Below are 14,328 nucleotides of genomic sequence, written 5' to 3'. Positions count from 1 at the left end.
CCCTACTGCGGGACTTCCTTGTGCGTCCTTTAGTATATTAATATTGCATTAGTCTGCCCAAATGCTTACTTTCACTTAATTCTATTGGTGTCAAAGAAAATCATGCCAAACAACAATCAAGATGGGTTTCAAACACCAAAAAATGTCTAATTTTCCTCATCAAAGTAAACAAGTCCCTGTGTTCTCCTGCCAGCTGTACAACTGACTACAGTATCTCCGTTCTAGAAGTTCTAGTTGTAGTATCTCACCTAGAAGGTAAAAATACAGGGTGAAAATAATTTCAGCTCTATCAGCCTCTCTTGGGATCTGAGGCACTGTGGTGTTTTCACATGCTAGGAGCAAAATTATGATATGCCAGACTACACAGTGTGCTCTGTTGGGATGGACTGTTTGAAAAGGCTATATTTACCAAGGTTGTTCAGCCCAGTTTACTGCTAGTGCTGAATTGCTCTTGACAGGTTCTTTTCCAGTACTTCATCCAATCTAGTTTCAGATGCCCCAAGATAGAATGTGATTATTTTGCCTGGGAGTTAATCCCCAAACTGCAGACTTCTCCGTGGCCAAGAAATTAAGCCCCATTAACCCTAAAAGACATTGAACCCAGCTTTCTGCTTTTTTTTTTTTTTTTTAATTCCACCTAATCTGTCTTAGAGCCTCTTGTTAAGTATCATAACCAATGCTTTCACAATAAAGCTTGTAATCCATTAGAAAGTCATCTGTGGCCACACAACTCAATTTATGTACAGCCTTTTAAGCCATCTGATCACAATTACTCTGAGCCCTGTAGGCCCAGCCTACAGACTAAGAAAGTTCATTAAGTGATGTACTGAACAGTATGTATTGATGCTTCTCTCTGAAGAGGAAGTATGTTCTCAAAGGTTCCTCTCCCATTCCCACAAGAAACACACATTACGTCATGTGTTTTACCTGCAGCTGTCATCTGCTTTCAAGCCACTGCATCAGAAGAGACAGTCACAGATACCACCTTGTCTGTGTTAAAATGTTTCCCTAAGCCAACCTGTGGGAAGATCTGACTCCTTGACAGCCACCACTTTGAGGCTTATTGTGAAAACTAGAAGAATAACGTGAGGGCAGAGTACTGCAAACTGAGCATAGCATTAGAAAAAGAATGCACTGGACCAGTTTATTACCTTTGCTATAAAGTGATACGCAATTTTATTGAAGATATTTACTGAACTTTACATAAAACATTACACAGACCAATTATCTAACAGAACATCAAAATTAGCCACTTTGAAAGATCTGATTTTATTAAAGCTGCAGCTCCCAGCATATTTATTTGTACTGCCCTTTTTTCCCCCTCAGATAAGAGTAGAAAGCAAGCTATTTGTATTCAGCCCACTAACATAACTACCCAAAATGTCATTAGCAGGATAGGTGTTTATAGAGGCCATTGCATTCATAACACAAAACAGTTTGCACTCAGAGTTGGTCACCCTATAGTGCAGAAAGAGTTATTGTTATTCTGCCTCATTTGCTAAGAAGGACTCTTCTGCTTGGCTAAACCCTGAACGGACTCCATTTAACTGTCCCAGCATTTCTTATCTCATCCAGCCATGTCCAAGGGACTTCATGATCCCTCACAGCAAGAAAAGGGCAGCCAATTAACTTTTGTGAGGGATACTGCAATATCATCCCTGTCACAAACTAAGGATTAAAACATCCCCGCAGGCAAGGTCTGCATCTGAAAAAACTCCTCTAGTGAGCTGGGAGCACAGAAGAGAGAGAAGACTTCCTGACTGGCCTCCGTCAGTGCAGAGCCTGTATGAAAAGAAATAACATACAAGCCTGTGCTAGGAAGCCCTGAACACTCTGTAAGGAGACAGGAACCTGTGGAGCTAACTCAAATGGACAGGCAGATAACAATTACTGAGCAGAGTTTTTAATTTCTGTTTATCACTGCTCTTGTAACAGCGTTATTCCCTTTAAACTTCATAAATTTAGTGTCCATATTTCCTGCTAGCTAATCCAAAATACAGTTGCTCTCCACTTAACACTACAGCCTTCCTGGCACTGCAGCCCCTAAGAGCAGGCCTGAAACCGTCACTTTGCGCCCAGCATTCCCTTGTTCTTCTCTAAAGCACTGCACAGACAAGCTGCAGTCATCACCTCAGGACAATCCAGCCCCCAGTCTGCATCAACACTGATGAGGTCTCAGTGAGCTCAGTAACAGCACAGAAGACAGGAGAGTGCATACATCCCAAAAAGCCAAGCACTTTTACAGGGAAATCAGACAAAGACTGGTCTCATAGATGACCAATCTGTAACGCAGGAGCACACAAGAAAAAGCCTACATTAAGATCACACAGCAAGGCTCATAGGAACACCTTTGCTGTAGTCTCAGATGAAACACTGCAGTCACACGTGGCTGCTAATAAAATCCACTCGACAGCTGAGAACATTGCAAAGGAATAACAAAACAAAAAGCCAGCTGGCTGGAATGGAATTTGCACGCACTCATAAAAAGTTTGCACCATATTTGCAGTTTTCAAAGAACTGTGAGCATTAACACACAAAGGAGCACTTACTCGGGGTTTAAACAAAAGTATCTCAAATGCAAACTATTCACAGCTTCCAGATACACAAATACAGTAGGGTTGAGGGTTGCCTTCAGGTGCAGCAGGTTAGGTTTCAATTTGGATAAAAGCAGAAGATGACGCCCTGAAGTCAGTCAAAGCATTGCCTTCAAAAGTAAGATGCCCATGTTATTCCCTTTCCCAGGCTCATGCGTCTCAGCCCCTTCATCTCCACAGATGACATTGCCACAGCTGAGGAAGGAGGCAAACCCAGGCCCATTGCTCCCTCTGAGCCTAGCACAATCAGTAGTGCACAGCAACTCATCCTTTGTTGCTTCTCAAACAACAGCTTTTTCTCCCTGCTGTCCCAGACTGCTAGGGCCACGTTTCCACTTGTGGGGAACAAAAGCCAGAAATAAATCTCTATTTCCAAGTGAGTGTCACTGCACAGGGGTGCAGATTAGCATTACTCAACTAAGACCTAATAGAGGAAGATGAGAATGGGGGATGTGAATTCAGAAAGGGACAGAACGAAAAAGACGAGCAAGGAAAAGACGTACATTTGCTCAACTAGTGAAACAAAAAAGCCAAGATGATAGGAAGCTTAACATCAGCCTTTTGAAACTGAAACGATCCTCTTCAACTCACCCAGGAAGTACCTCTCCTCTCACAGCATCTGAAGACTTGTTTCTTTTATCTAATCACCACCAGCAGGCATCTGCTGCTGTTTGCATCCTCTCTCTAATGAGCAAAAGCAGCAGCCAGATCTGGCCAGAGCTGGGGAGGGGGAACATAACCAGAAACTGCATGTCTTGAAGTCAGTCCTTCACAAGCTCCTCAAGGAAACCCAGAGCCGTCTCAAAATTGGGAGAAGGAGGAGTGCAATGAGATTAAAGCAAGCAGAGTTTTCAGAGATGCAGTCAACATGCATGGGTACATCCAGGCCTCAATGTTAACTTCCACCGCTCAGCCAGGAGAGAGCTATCTGGGGAGAGAGGCAAAAACAACTGCTGCCTTTCTCACTGCCAAATGTAGGCAGGGTAAATTCATGCACACCACCTGAAGCTGTCTTCTCTAGCATACCAAAATGGAGCTGAACACTATTTCCAGAGGTAAGTATGGGACACAGTGCTCCAGTTACAGGTGTCTCTAGCCTGTAATAGAACTCCTAACTGACATTTCTGAATTACCAGCTTGAAAACAGCCTCACAAGACACAAGGTGCACCGTCAATTATCCATCTCAGCAGAGAAATGAGAGAATCACTCATTCAAAAAATTAGCTTTTAAGCTTCTCTCCAAAGACAGAATTAACAAAGAAATGTAAGCCAGCCTTTAAAGAAAACGTAGCAACTACTTGATAATTTTATTCAAAACGTACATTAGCAAATGTATTAATGTCACATACCCAGCAGGGAAAACAGAGCCCTCTAAGAAATAAATGGTTAGAATAAGCTATTACTGACCCTGACAAAAAGGCACAGATGGTGAATTTGGTTCCAGTGAGTTTGATAAAATGCTGCAGAGTCAATAGATGGAATTACTCTTTCCCTATTTCATGTCATTATGCCATCAGCGCCAGTCAGCAGGTGTAAAACACTGGCCTTGAAAGACAATCTCTTGTAATACATGATAGTAGGAAAACAGACTGAGGTTTTAAGATAAATGAGATGTATGGAATGTTCTATTTATTTTATTAGATGTATAAACCTGGATAACCTGAAGAACTTCCTCTACATTTTGAGAAGCTCCTTACTGTAGTAGGAGTTTAATTTGAATCATTCATTTACCTTGGGTAGGATTAATCCCACACTAATGGAAATTGCCAGGCTCCTCATTACTATGAACATTTTCCGTAAAGTACTTACCTGCTCTGTCATCAAGTTCTTTACGGAAGAATCCTGCAGAACTGATCATGACTACAAATACCAACCTGCAAAGCTTTGCCTGTATTCTTACCCTTCCTCTATCACCTAAACTCAGTGGCACTTGGGTCTTGATGTGCCAAGGTGAAAGCCCTGTTAGCAGCCAGCCACACACCAGAGATCTAAGCCCTACATTTATAAAACGCTCTGTACCAAGATTTTCACCAATCCCTTTCTCTGAGGGTTTCTACAAGAAAAAATCAATTTGCTAATACTCCACAGGAGTACACGCAGTGGTTGTAGCCTAGTTTCACATCTGTCTCTGCAACTTCACTGCCATGAGGGAGGTTGTAATCTATTTCCAATATCAGGGCACTGACCAGCAAAACACCCCTCCATCAATGATTTAAATCACAGCAACCTCCTCCCAGCGGTACTGCAGAGCTGCTGGTTTGATGCTTTCAATTTGGGTGAGGTCATACCGACTTCTCCTGTCCTTGAGTCACACTTACTGAAAAAAGAAATACTTCTGTTAATTCTCATTTCTAAAAATCTGGCTTGAAGCTATTTTCTATCTTGAACGTTTGCATAATGTTCCTCTAAAAATGCCGTTCAATTATATACACACTCATAAAGTCTGTTGGAACATCATGAAACAGTGCTAAGCGACACTCTGAAAAAGCACACAGATTATCCAGTTTAGGTCAAACCACTCTGTCTGCACAAATAGACCAAGGGCAGAAGACAAATTATTTTGTGTGAGGAAACAACATGAAAGAAACAAACGCTTTTTTTTAAACCTTACTCTGCTCCCAAATGAGCATGCTCAGCAACAGACATCTCCACGCCATTATGCCCAGTGCATCTCTATTTGCCTGTGTAAGACTCCCACCTCCCAAGGCATGCTACTGTATGTAAATATTTGGCTTTGGGTTACTAAGCAGAAGCCTTCATCACTACTGACTTCAAATGATAACACATTCTGGGAAAGAAATACATTAGATTGCGAATTCCCCTCAGCAACTATCAAAATTATGAATGAAGTGCAGATATTTGTTGTTTTATGATGACACGACCTGCTAAGTAGACTTGACTAGGGTTGGGGGTTCCACTGCAGCAGAGCATTTCTCTGGTCGCGCTGGCTTCTGACTACTGGTTCAAGTGCCCATTGCTATGAAAAGCTTATCTGTGGATTGCTTATCGCTGGTAGTAAAATTAATTGTGTGGATAGGCACTCATTAGAGCCTAGGATCACTGAAATATCCCTTTCTTGAACAGTGAATGCATTCTCTGCTTCTCAATAGCAACAGTTGTGACTGCTGAATATTTGCAGTTACAGCTGGGTTGCAGCCATACCCTATGGATACATTCTTCTCTATGAAGGACAAGTCTACTAATTAGAATTGCTACAGCTCTAAAGTGACAACACTCTTTCAAGCAGAAGCTTCTGACGTTTTTAACTACTTCATGCTTTTATTCTAATGCCTTTTCCTTTTTTCCTAACCAAACAGCATACAGCTGGGATATGAAATAGATAGTATCTGCTGGTTGTTATATTTAACATAGCACCTTTCCTAAAGGACAGAGGCATGCTGCAGACAGACCTGACGTTTCTTCTAAGTAAATAATATCTTTATAAAGAAAGAAATTTACAAAGTACTGATTTTTACATAATTTGCAGTCAGCATCTGAATTTCAAAGACTTGGCCCTGAAGTTCCTGTGAAATTCCTGCTTCCACACACAGGTTAAGGTCTGACTGGCATAAGCCAACTATAGTACTACAGCACTGCCTTCCTATCTACATACTTTCAGTTACTTCACATACTGCTTATAAAGGAACAAAACTGCTTCAGACAGGTTCTTGGAGATACCTGGGAGAGCATTCACAGGCAGATTAACAGTCCTGTGCAGAAAGAAGAATCAAACTCACCTGGCAGGTGAAAGGGCTCACTGGCTGCACAGCACTCCTCCCCAGAAGGAGCCCAGGTCCAAGAGATGCTCCCCCACCAGCAGCTCACCTTTATATGAGCCCAGGCTGTGGCGTCTGCTCCTTCTGGTTAGCTGGGAGCACAGGTGCAAACAATTTGCCTGTGCTCCCTGGGCCAGCCACACCTCTTCACCAGATGCTCAATCACCACTTCAAACCCTGACCTAGCAGTTCACCTCCATCACAATTAGCCCAGTTTTAGGGCATACGCTTACACTTCCATTCCTCAAGTTCTCGCCAACTTTACATCTTGGGAGTCTCCATTTTTTTTTTCCTAAATCACTATTTTTAATAGACCAGGTGGAAATGTTTCTACCAACATTACTACTGATTAAAACATATATTGAAAAATGCAAAAAATCGCATCAATTTTCATAAATTCTTTATAATAATTACTGAGTTAAAAAAAAATGCCTTATTCAGGATTATCTCAGAAATATTTGTACCTTAAAACAGTATAAAACAAAAGAATGGATTTCCCTTCCAAACTTGTCAGGTCTCACTTGATAACTCTCAGTTACCATGGAATCATTGGTCCCTTCCAATTCTGAGGCTTCTTTAATGGCCATCTGGTCCAAGTCCCCTGCAGCGCACAGGGACATGCACAGCTCCATCAGGTTGCCCAACCTGATTTCAAAATCATAGTTCCATGCTAACCTTTGGAAAACAATGTGGACTGTAGCAAAATCATTCAGAGTCCTGTATGTTGTCTTTTGCTTTTCTTACCTGTCATACACCAAAATCCAGCTAATTTCCTTCCTATTACCAACTGCAGGTCCTTCCCAGCACTACTGCTTTCCAACTGTCTTCTCCTGTCATGGAACATCCATGTTTTGAATTATTTCCCACCAAATGTGCCAGCTTGTATTTTTCCATTATGAATCTCATTCCTTGAGTTTCTGGTTAAGCTCTCTAGAAACTTTCTCTGATTTACATTACTCCTTTGGCTTGCCAAGCAGTGTGAGGAAATAAGCCCCACAGCTGTATTTAGCCACCTCTGCAATTAACATTCTCTTTCATAGAGTAACAATGTTAACCAGCACCTGGCATTGAACAAAACTGCCCTCAGGCTACCTGGCACAGGACACAAGCTCTTCAGCTGGAGTCTCTAAGCCTGCCAGGTCATTGCTGGGTGCTTTTCCCAATCCTGCACATCTCTCTTCCCCACTCCTCCCCGAGCTGCCACTCAGCCCCATTCCTACCCAAACATAAGCCAACCCCAAAACTGCCAGTTGTCCCTTTATTAGAACACAGTTTCATCTGAGAGCACACACTTCATTCCCTATTTGTGTTACTTGAAGTTTTGATGAAGTCTGCCTGCCAAAATCCGTCCTTCATAAACCAGGACTGTTTGTCGCTGTCTGATCTTCTCCAGACTTCCTCTCCCCCTCTCTGAGCCAAGGACCTGCCTCACGGCTGCAGAGGTGTGTTTTATGGCTCTCTGACACTCGGTTTGTTCCAAGCACCTCCCCTTTCATTTTGTCCTGTTCTCATCTTGCTCTGTGCAGTTATGGTTTAACTTGCATTTCTGAGAATCAGCTGCATAATGCAATTATTTCTCACGTTTCTGAAAGGTGCCCATGCCAAGCTGTGCCCCACAGACAAGTAGGTGGGAATGCACAAATGGAGCCCGTGCTCCATGCCCCCCAGCAGTGCAGGATGCTGCCATCCCACAGGCACCCTGTGGGAAGGCAATGCTCTGCTCCCACCTGCCCACCTGAGCCACGGCTTCTGCAGGTGTTTCACTAGAGGGAAGCTGCATTGCTGCAGTGACTGCTCAAGCAGCCCACGGCTTTCCTCCCAAATAGCTTCAACTGTGTAAAAACCAGCACAAACAATGTTGGCAAAAGGTTTTTTTCTTTTTTTTTTTATTTTTTCTTCTCCCCACAAGGGACATTTCTGGTATGGATAGAGTTTTTTCTAAACTTCTTCTGTAAGATTAAATCATGATAACAGCCACACTTTGAGGCAGTTATGCTAACTTTTACTACTTTTCATTGCATTTGGCTTTTTTTTTTTTCCAGACAAAGTCAGTTCTCAGTGTGCTCACAAACCCTCCTGATGAGGACCAGTTTTATTGTTCATGTATTCAAAAGGAACATTACTTAGCTCAGGGGTTGAAGTGCTCACGGAGAGGAGAGGAAGAGAAAAAAGTAAACACCCATTAGATTTATTGTGACCACTGCAAAGAGCAGTTACAGGTGTAGTGTAACAAAATATTTACACAACTTCAGAACTAATTGTGTCACATTCTGAGCATCAATATGGTATTTATGTCACATTCTTATTCTTCCTGATTAACAGGGTCATGAAATATTGTTCACTGCCAGCAAAAGTTTGTGGTGGTCACAGGAGCTCCGCTCCACTCTCTTCTAGCTGGCCTGGCTCTGCTGAAAACAGGAGCCATTTGCATGCATCTGAGATCAGCCCAGAACACTTCCACCTGCCAAGATTCATTTATCAGTTCAAGTAAACAGTAACGTAATTTCAAACAAAATAGATTCTCAACCCAGTCGCTGGATTATTTCACCTAATAGCTGCACTGTTTTCCACCATCATCTGGTAGCACCTTTTGAGACCAAGATTAGCACGGAACATGTACTCACTCCACAAAACTGCCATCAGTTAGACACTTTTTGTTAGACACCATTTTGTTTCTAAGATCGCTGGCCAAGTACTTGAGTGCAGACAACTTGTACATCCCCAGTAAAAATCAACGGAGCTATGCAGCGTTACTCCAGCTATAATTCCCCACACATGTAATTTACAGTCATGCTATATGTTTCTTGGCTACTATTTCTTTGCACTAATCACACCAAAACGGGATGAAGAAATGCAACATCACTGTTGAGATGAATCACATCCTACATAGCTCAACCCTTTTGCTCTCACATAGCCCTCAATCATATAGCTTTCCCAGAGCTAACTCACAACATCTGCTACTGTCATTTCCTTTTAAGAATTTATGATAACTGCATTTATTGCCTGATGTTATAGGATATAGTGGACAACATAAAATGTAGCAATTTCCATACTAATACAGCTGTTCCATCTTTTCCCGGAATATTAACTTCTTCCAATCCACACTGATCTGAATCATAAGATTCAGTCCAGTAATTTATGCCTGCTCCGAGCAGGTACTTGGAAGGGCATTATTTCAGCAAAGCCAGCATAACTACTACAACCTAATGACTAGCTAGTCCCTTCTGATGCTCAGTAAACCTTCCACACCTTTGCCCCTGAAGGATAAACCCAACTCAGGCAATCTCAGAATTCTTTGAATCCAATGGTAGTTGTAAATGCTTGTACCAACGTTAAATGTCACACCAAGTGGGCAGCCGTACGCAACATACACATGCAAAGGTAGCGTAAGTCAGTGAGTGGTGGATTTTTTTTAATTGTTTTTGCAAGCGTAAGTCTTCCCCCACTCTCCTGCCTCCCAGCCACCTCTTGCCCTGTGCTCTTTTTCCTTTTCCTCATCGCTGAGGAACAGGCAGCAGCTTTGTTCCTCCAGCACAGGGAACCAGAAGCTGCCTGCAAGTACAGCTGCAAATGCAGCCACTGTCTGGCACCAAGCAGACAGAGCAGATGAAGCCCATTAACAAAGACCTGCTTGTCCCTGGTCCATTTAAACACTGGGAGGTCTCCTTCCCACACCTCTGCTAATGGATACACCCTGCTCTGCCAAATGAGGCCTGAGGCACTATTTGTGTCTGTTCACAAAGTCAGCCCAAGCACACAGCACTGCAATGCCCACCCTTCCCCAGCCATCGCTTACTTCCAAGTTCTGCCCATTTCTTTGCTCCAGAAGCACTCGGTGCCACACAAACACAAGCTGACATACAGGTACATTTTCCTGAAGTACCCAGGTCCTTGTAAAAAGCCAAGCCCATGAACGAGTTCAGTGCTTTGTTTAAGGGCGAGTTGAAGATGAGGAAGACACAACCTCCTCTGCACATAAAACCAAACCCATGGCAAGCACATTTGTTTTTAAGAAATAATATGTTTAAGCCTCATCATGTATACTCCCTTCTTGAGGGAGCTACAAACACCACTTTTCCAATTCCTTATGCTCCCAAAGGGTCTGTGTTTCACAGCTATCTAAGCCCCTTAATCTTTTAGTTGTTTGGATTCCAGATTACTTTGTGTTTTTTTTTTTGTTTTTGTTTTTTTTTAATAATTCAAAGGCAAGTTGTACAGTGCTGGGTATTTCTGTTTGTGTTTTTTTTCTTTTTTTTAATGGTTGTTTTTGTTTTCTTGTTTGTTCCTTTTTTTTTGTTTGGTCTTATTTTCTTTTCCTTAAATGACCAGTGCACTGCTACAGGAGTTAGTCACAATACACTGCTCATTACTGGCACGTCTTCCAAGTATTTTACAGCACATTCTCAATAGCATTATGCAATCATTTCATTAGTCTGAACTGTTTCACTTGGCAGCAAGATGCATTACAAAGTGATGTCATCTCTTAGAAAAATATGAAAGCCAGAGGAGGTGACAATTTCAGGGGTATACAAGTCCTAAAAACTCAACCAGTTGGAATTCCAAAATCTCCATATGGATACCTGTTACCTCTGCTTTCCTCATTGCCATTCTGCAGTCATTAGAAGTGTATATTGCTGCTCCTCACCACTGTTCCTCCCCCCAGAGAAAAATTGAGCCCATTTTTAGAGAAGCTTTTGTACTACCCAAGCTGAAGTCACGTTCAGTTCACAGCACATAAGACAAAGCAGTGATACACAGCACGTCCTTCCAGGCTCTTCACTATTGCAGGATGCTGTGACATGCATTGCACAAGTCACCACAAGGTGACAAAGCACAACTTAGCATCACCTTGCCACCTGCCAACTCTACTCAATGAGTTTTACTCTAGAAATAAAGACCTCAGTAGATGGATCGCTTCCAGATGCCTGAAAATTAGTCTTCTACAAAAGGCACACACAGTGCTCTTGCTATAATTCATTTGGTGGCTCCCTGAAATCCAAGTGTTTCCGTAGTAAACAAAATCTATTACAGAAATTTTGCTGACAGGAAAAGAGCTGTTTCTCGAGCAAGGGCTCTCCTCCATCTCACAACACACCAGATGGGATTCTCTCTTCAGGGGCTTGGGAAGAGTGGCAAACTGTTTTAATTATGACATTTGCAGCTCTGATTTCCCAGGCTGCCTCCATCATCTTGGCAAGCCTCTTTTATGAGAGGTCACAGAGCCTAACAGCCAGAACACTGAACTGCAGCTTGTCAAGAAACTTCACTTCTGCCTCTACTTTCCAACAAACAAGTCAGCTCTCCTTATTCTGCTCAGCTTTCCTTCTTTGCAAAGCAGAGCGCATGTCCACAGCTCTGAAACATTTCAAAGAAAGTAAAGAAGACTGTATTTCTTAATAAAAGCAGCAGGATTAAGATCGAAGCATCTAGCTGGATTCTAACTAACCAGTCAATATATTGACAATGGGAAAATCAAGCCAGACTATACCAGTAAGTGATAATGACAGAAAATGGTTATGTATAACCCTCCCCTTGCATCTTTCTCAATCAGGAGGGTCACTTACTTGTTATTCTGCAGTATCTTACTGAACAAATTATCAACAAACTAGAAGCCCAACCTGTATCATTCTTGAAAAATTTCAAGAAGTGCGAACAACCTCAATGAATTTATTAACCTCTCATCACCATTGTCACCTGCAGATGAGCACTACATGTCAGGCCTGCCATCCTCTTACTTCAGATGCCATTGCTCCAGGTCCAAGCTCCATACGTACATGAGAGGAACTAGAGAGCCAGTCCAACTGCAGAGCGCTGTATGTTTGGATACACAATCCGTATAATAAGTTCTACAGTGCTCAGAATCATAAACTGAAGTATGCAGAACTCAGTTTTATTCATTTACAGTTATCTTAAGATAACCTGCCACATTCAAACAACTGCTGAAAAGCAAGAGAGAATGAGAATTGGAGTTGACTTTCTTACCTCTAGCCATCTAAAACTAAACTGATAAACAGAGAAAAGCTTCCACCACATACAGACTTTCAAACAACCAGATGCTATTGCTGCCATTGCAAAACAGGCTGCCCTTAGCAGTTGGATCTCTTCCCAGCTCCAAAGCAGCTGGCACTGCAGTCTGGGAATCACGTTGCCTGTCAGCTTCAGAGCTTGTCATTAGCTGTTAGCACACCAGCAGGGACAGGGCAATCTTCACTGGAGGAAAAGGGGGGGAAAAAAAGAAAAGGCTGCATGGATGGGGAGAGCCTTGCACAGACCTTTCAACACAGCCTGCCAAGATATGGCAGAGTGAGGATGAGGAAAAGTCCTATTGCCAGAGGAACTGTCTCAAACTAACACACCCTGCAAACGTTCTGTGCTTTATGATAGACCAGAGCATGTGTTTTTATTAACAATGAGCAATTAGCAACAGAACAAGTAACACTCACTGGAGCAAAAAAACCCCAATGCTAACAAAAGCCATTTCACTTATATATGCCAATATTTTCAGACAAATATCTCTAAATCTATCTGTCAGAATAAAATATGCTTTAAACAAGAATCACATTCTTCAAGAATGCTGCTGAAGTGAAATATTATGCATTGACTTGGTAAATAATTATTCAGGGAATTCACAAGTAAAATCAGCAGGGTTAAAGCAAAGCGACAAAAAATTAATGGTTTGGTTTTTTAGCTAAAAGAAACTGTTGTTTTTTTTTTCTTCAATGGAGGCATTCTATTTGTAACGTATTAGTCTTGAAGAAGAGGTCTTAAGAGCCTTTAAAAGTTAATTTAAGTAATACTTGTTCTTTTTCTCTAACTTAAACTATATAGGATCTAAATCAAGTATTGAAGCTTCCTGCATGAATCAAACTTAGTAGGAGAAAACAGACAAGGAGCACGAATCACAAAGTCACAAAACGTACATAGGCTTCATTTCAAATGCATCTTTAAATGCTATCAATATGAATATAAAATCTTAACAGCAAATATGAAAACCCAAGAAAAGATACAGAAGTTATTTATGGCACAATGACAGCATCTTTTTTTTTTTTTTTCTTTCCTCTCTTTTTTTTTCTTCCTTCTTTTAAGACAGAAACTGCACAGTATGAGTCTATGGTTGTGGTATCTACCGTACCACTCAAGTCACTGCCAACATGATAGAGCAGTGCTTTTGGGACCCATGTGTTTACCTGGATTTCCCTCTCCAGAATCTTTCCCTATCACTTGCCCATAAGAGCATTTCAATTCACTGTTCAGAAAACCATAAGTCAGGTAAGCATTTTTTTCCCCTTTGTTTCTCATAATAGATGTCTACAGTGTAAAGAAAGCTCTTGAGCAGGAATAGCCAAAAACTTACTTTTACACGGTTGGAGAACCTCAGCAAGAATCAAAACCTTAACCCGTGCTTTGTTTGTGAGTTTAGAGGCACTTAGAAAACAAGTCTACAGGGGACAGTGCTGCAACACTGCTGCATGCTAGAAAGTCCATATAGTGCAGCACTGAGTTCATGCTGCCACTTTGGGTTGGTTCTCATGGTATCTAGGGCTCTGTTCCATGCCCCTCAGAAAGGCCATGAACAGCTGATGAGATGCAGTCAGAGCCCTTTCTTTGGAGGAAGATAAGACAACTGTCAGAAGGAGGTGAAAGAAGATGATGTGGTTTAGGACAGAAATAGGAGAAGATCACTCTGGAATGTTTCTCTAGAGACCTTGCTCTCCAGAGCTCTCTGCTGCAGGATTTATGAAGACAGCGCCAGTAGATACTTCTCTGCACTCATAGCTTTGATAACCTCTCACAGTCTGGTCACTTCAATTAAGCAGAGGAACAAAGAGTGAGCTTTGCCTTTATTATAGCACTATGCAGTATGCCATAAATAACTACTTGGGAAGCATAACTAGATAAATCCTTCCAACTGTATTTATCAAATAAATTTAGTAGCATACGTTATCATCACATCAGCC

The 14,328-nt window shown here is 41.8% G+C and overlaps 1 protein-coding gene across 10 annotated transcripts in view; it reads right to left on the bottom strand.

The window, feature by feature from the left end:
* PLCL1 (phospholipase C like 1 (inactive)) overlaps positions 1-14,328 on the bottom strand; it is a 230,373-nt gene that overhangs the window by 110,071 nt on the left and 105,974 nt on the right. The window contains exon 1 of one of the 10 annotated variants that reach the window (XM_048952610.1): positions 6,332-6,430. The exons of 8 other annotated variants lie outside the window; for them this stretch is intronic. The gene's annotated coding sequence lies outside the window, so the exon portion shown is untranslated. Of the gene's footprint in view, positions 1-6,331; positions 6,431-14,328 lie in introns of those variants that run through there. One more of the 10 variants, XM_048952603.1, reaches the window with a different exon arrangement.

Source organism: Lagopus muta, chromosome 8 (assembly GCF_023343835.1).
Source record: "Lagopus muta isolate bLagMut1 chromosome 8, bLagMut1 primary, whole genome shotgun sequence".
Taxonomy (NCBI): domain Eukaryota; kingdom Metazoa; phylum Chordata; class Aves; order Galliformes; family Phasianidae; genus Lagopus; species Lagopus muta.
The sequence above is the reverse complement of the archived record's forward strand: the minus strand, read 5'-3'. Positions and strand labels throughout refer to the sequence as shown.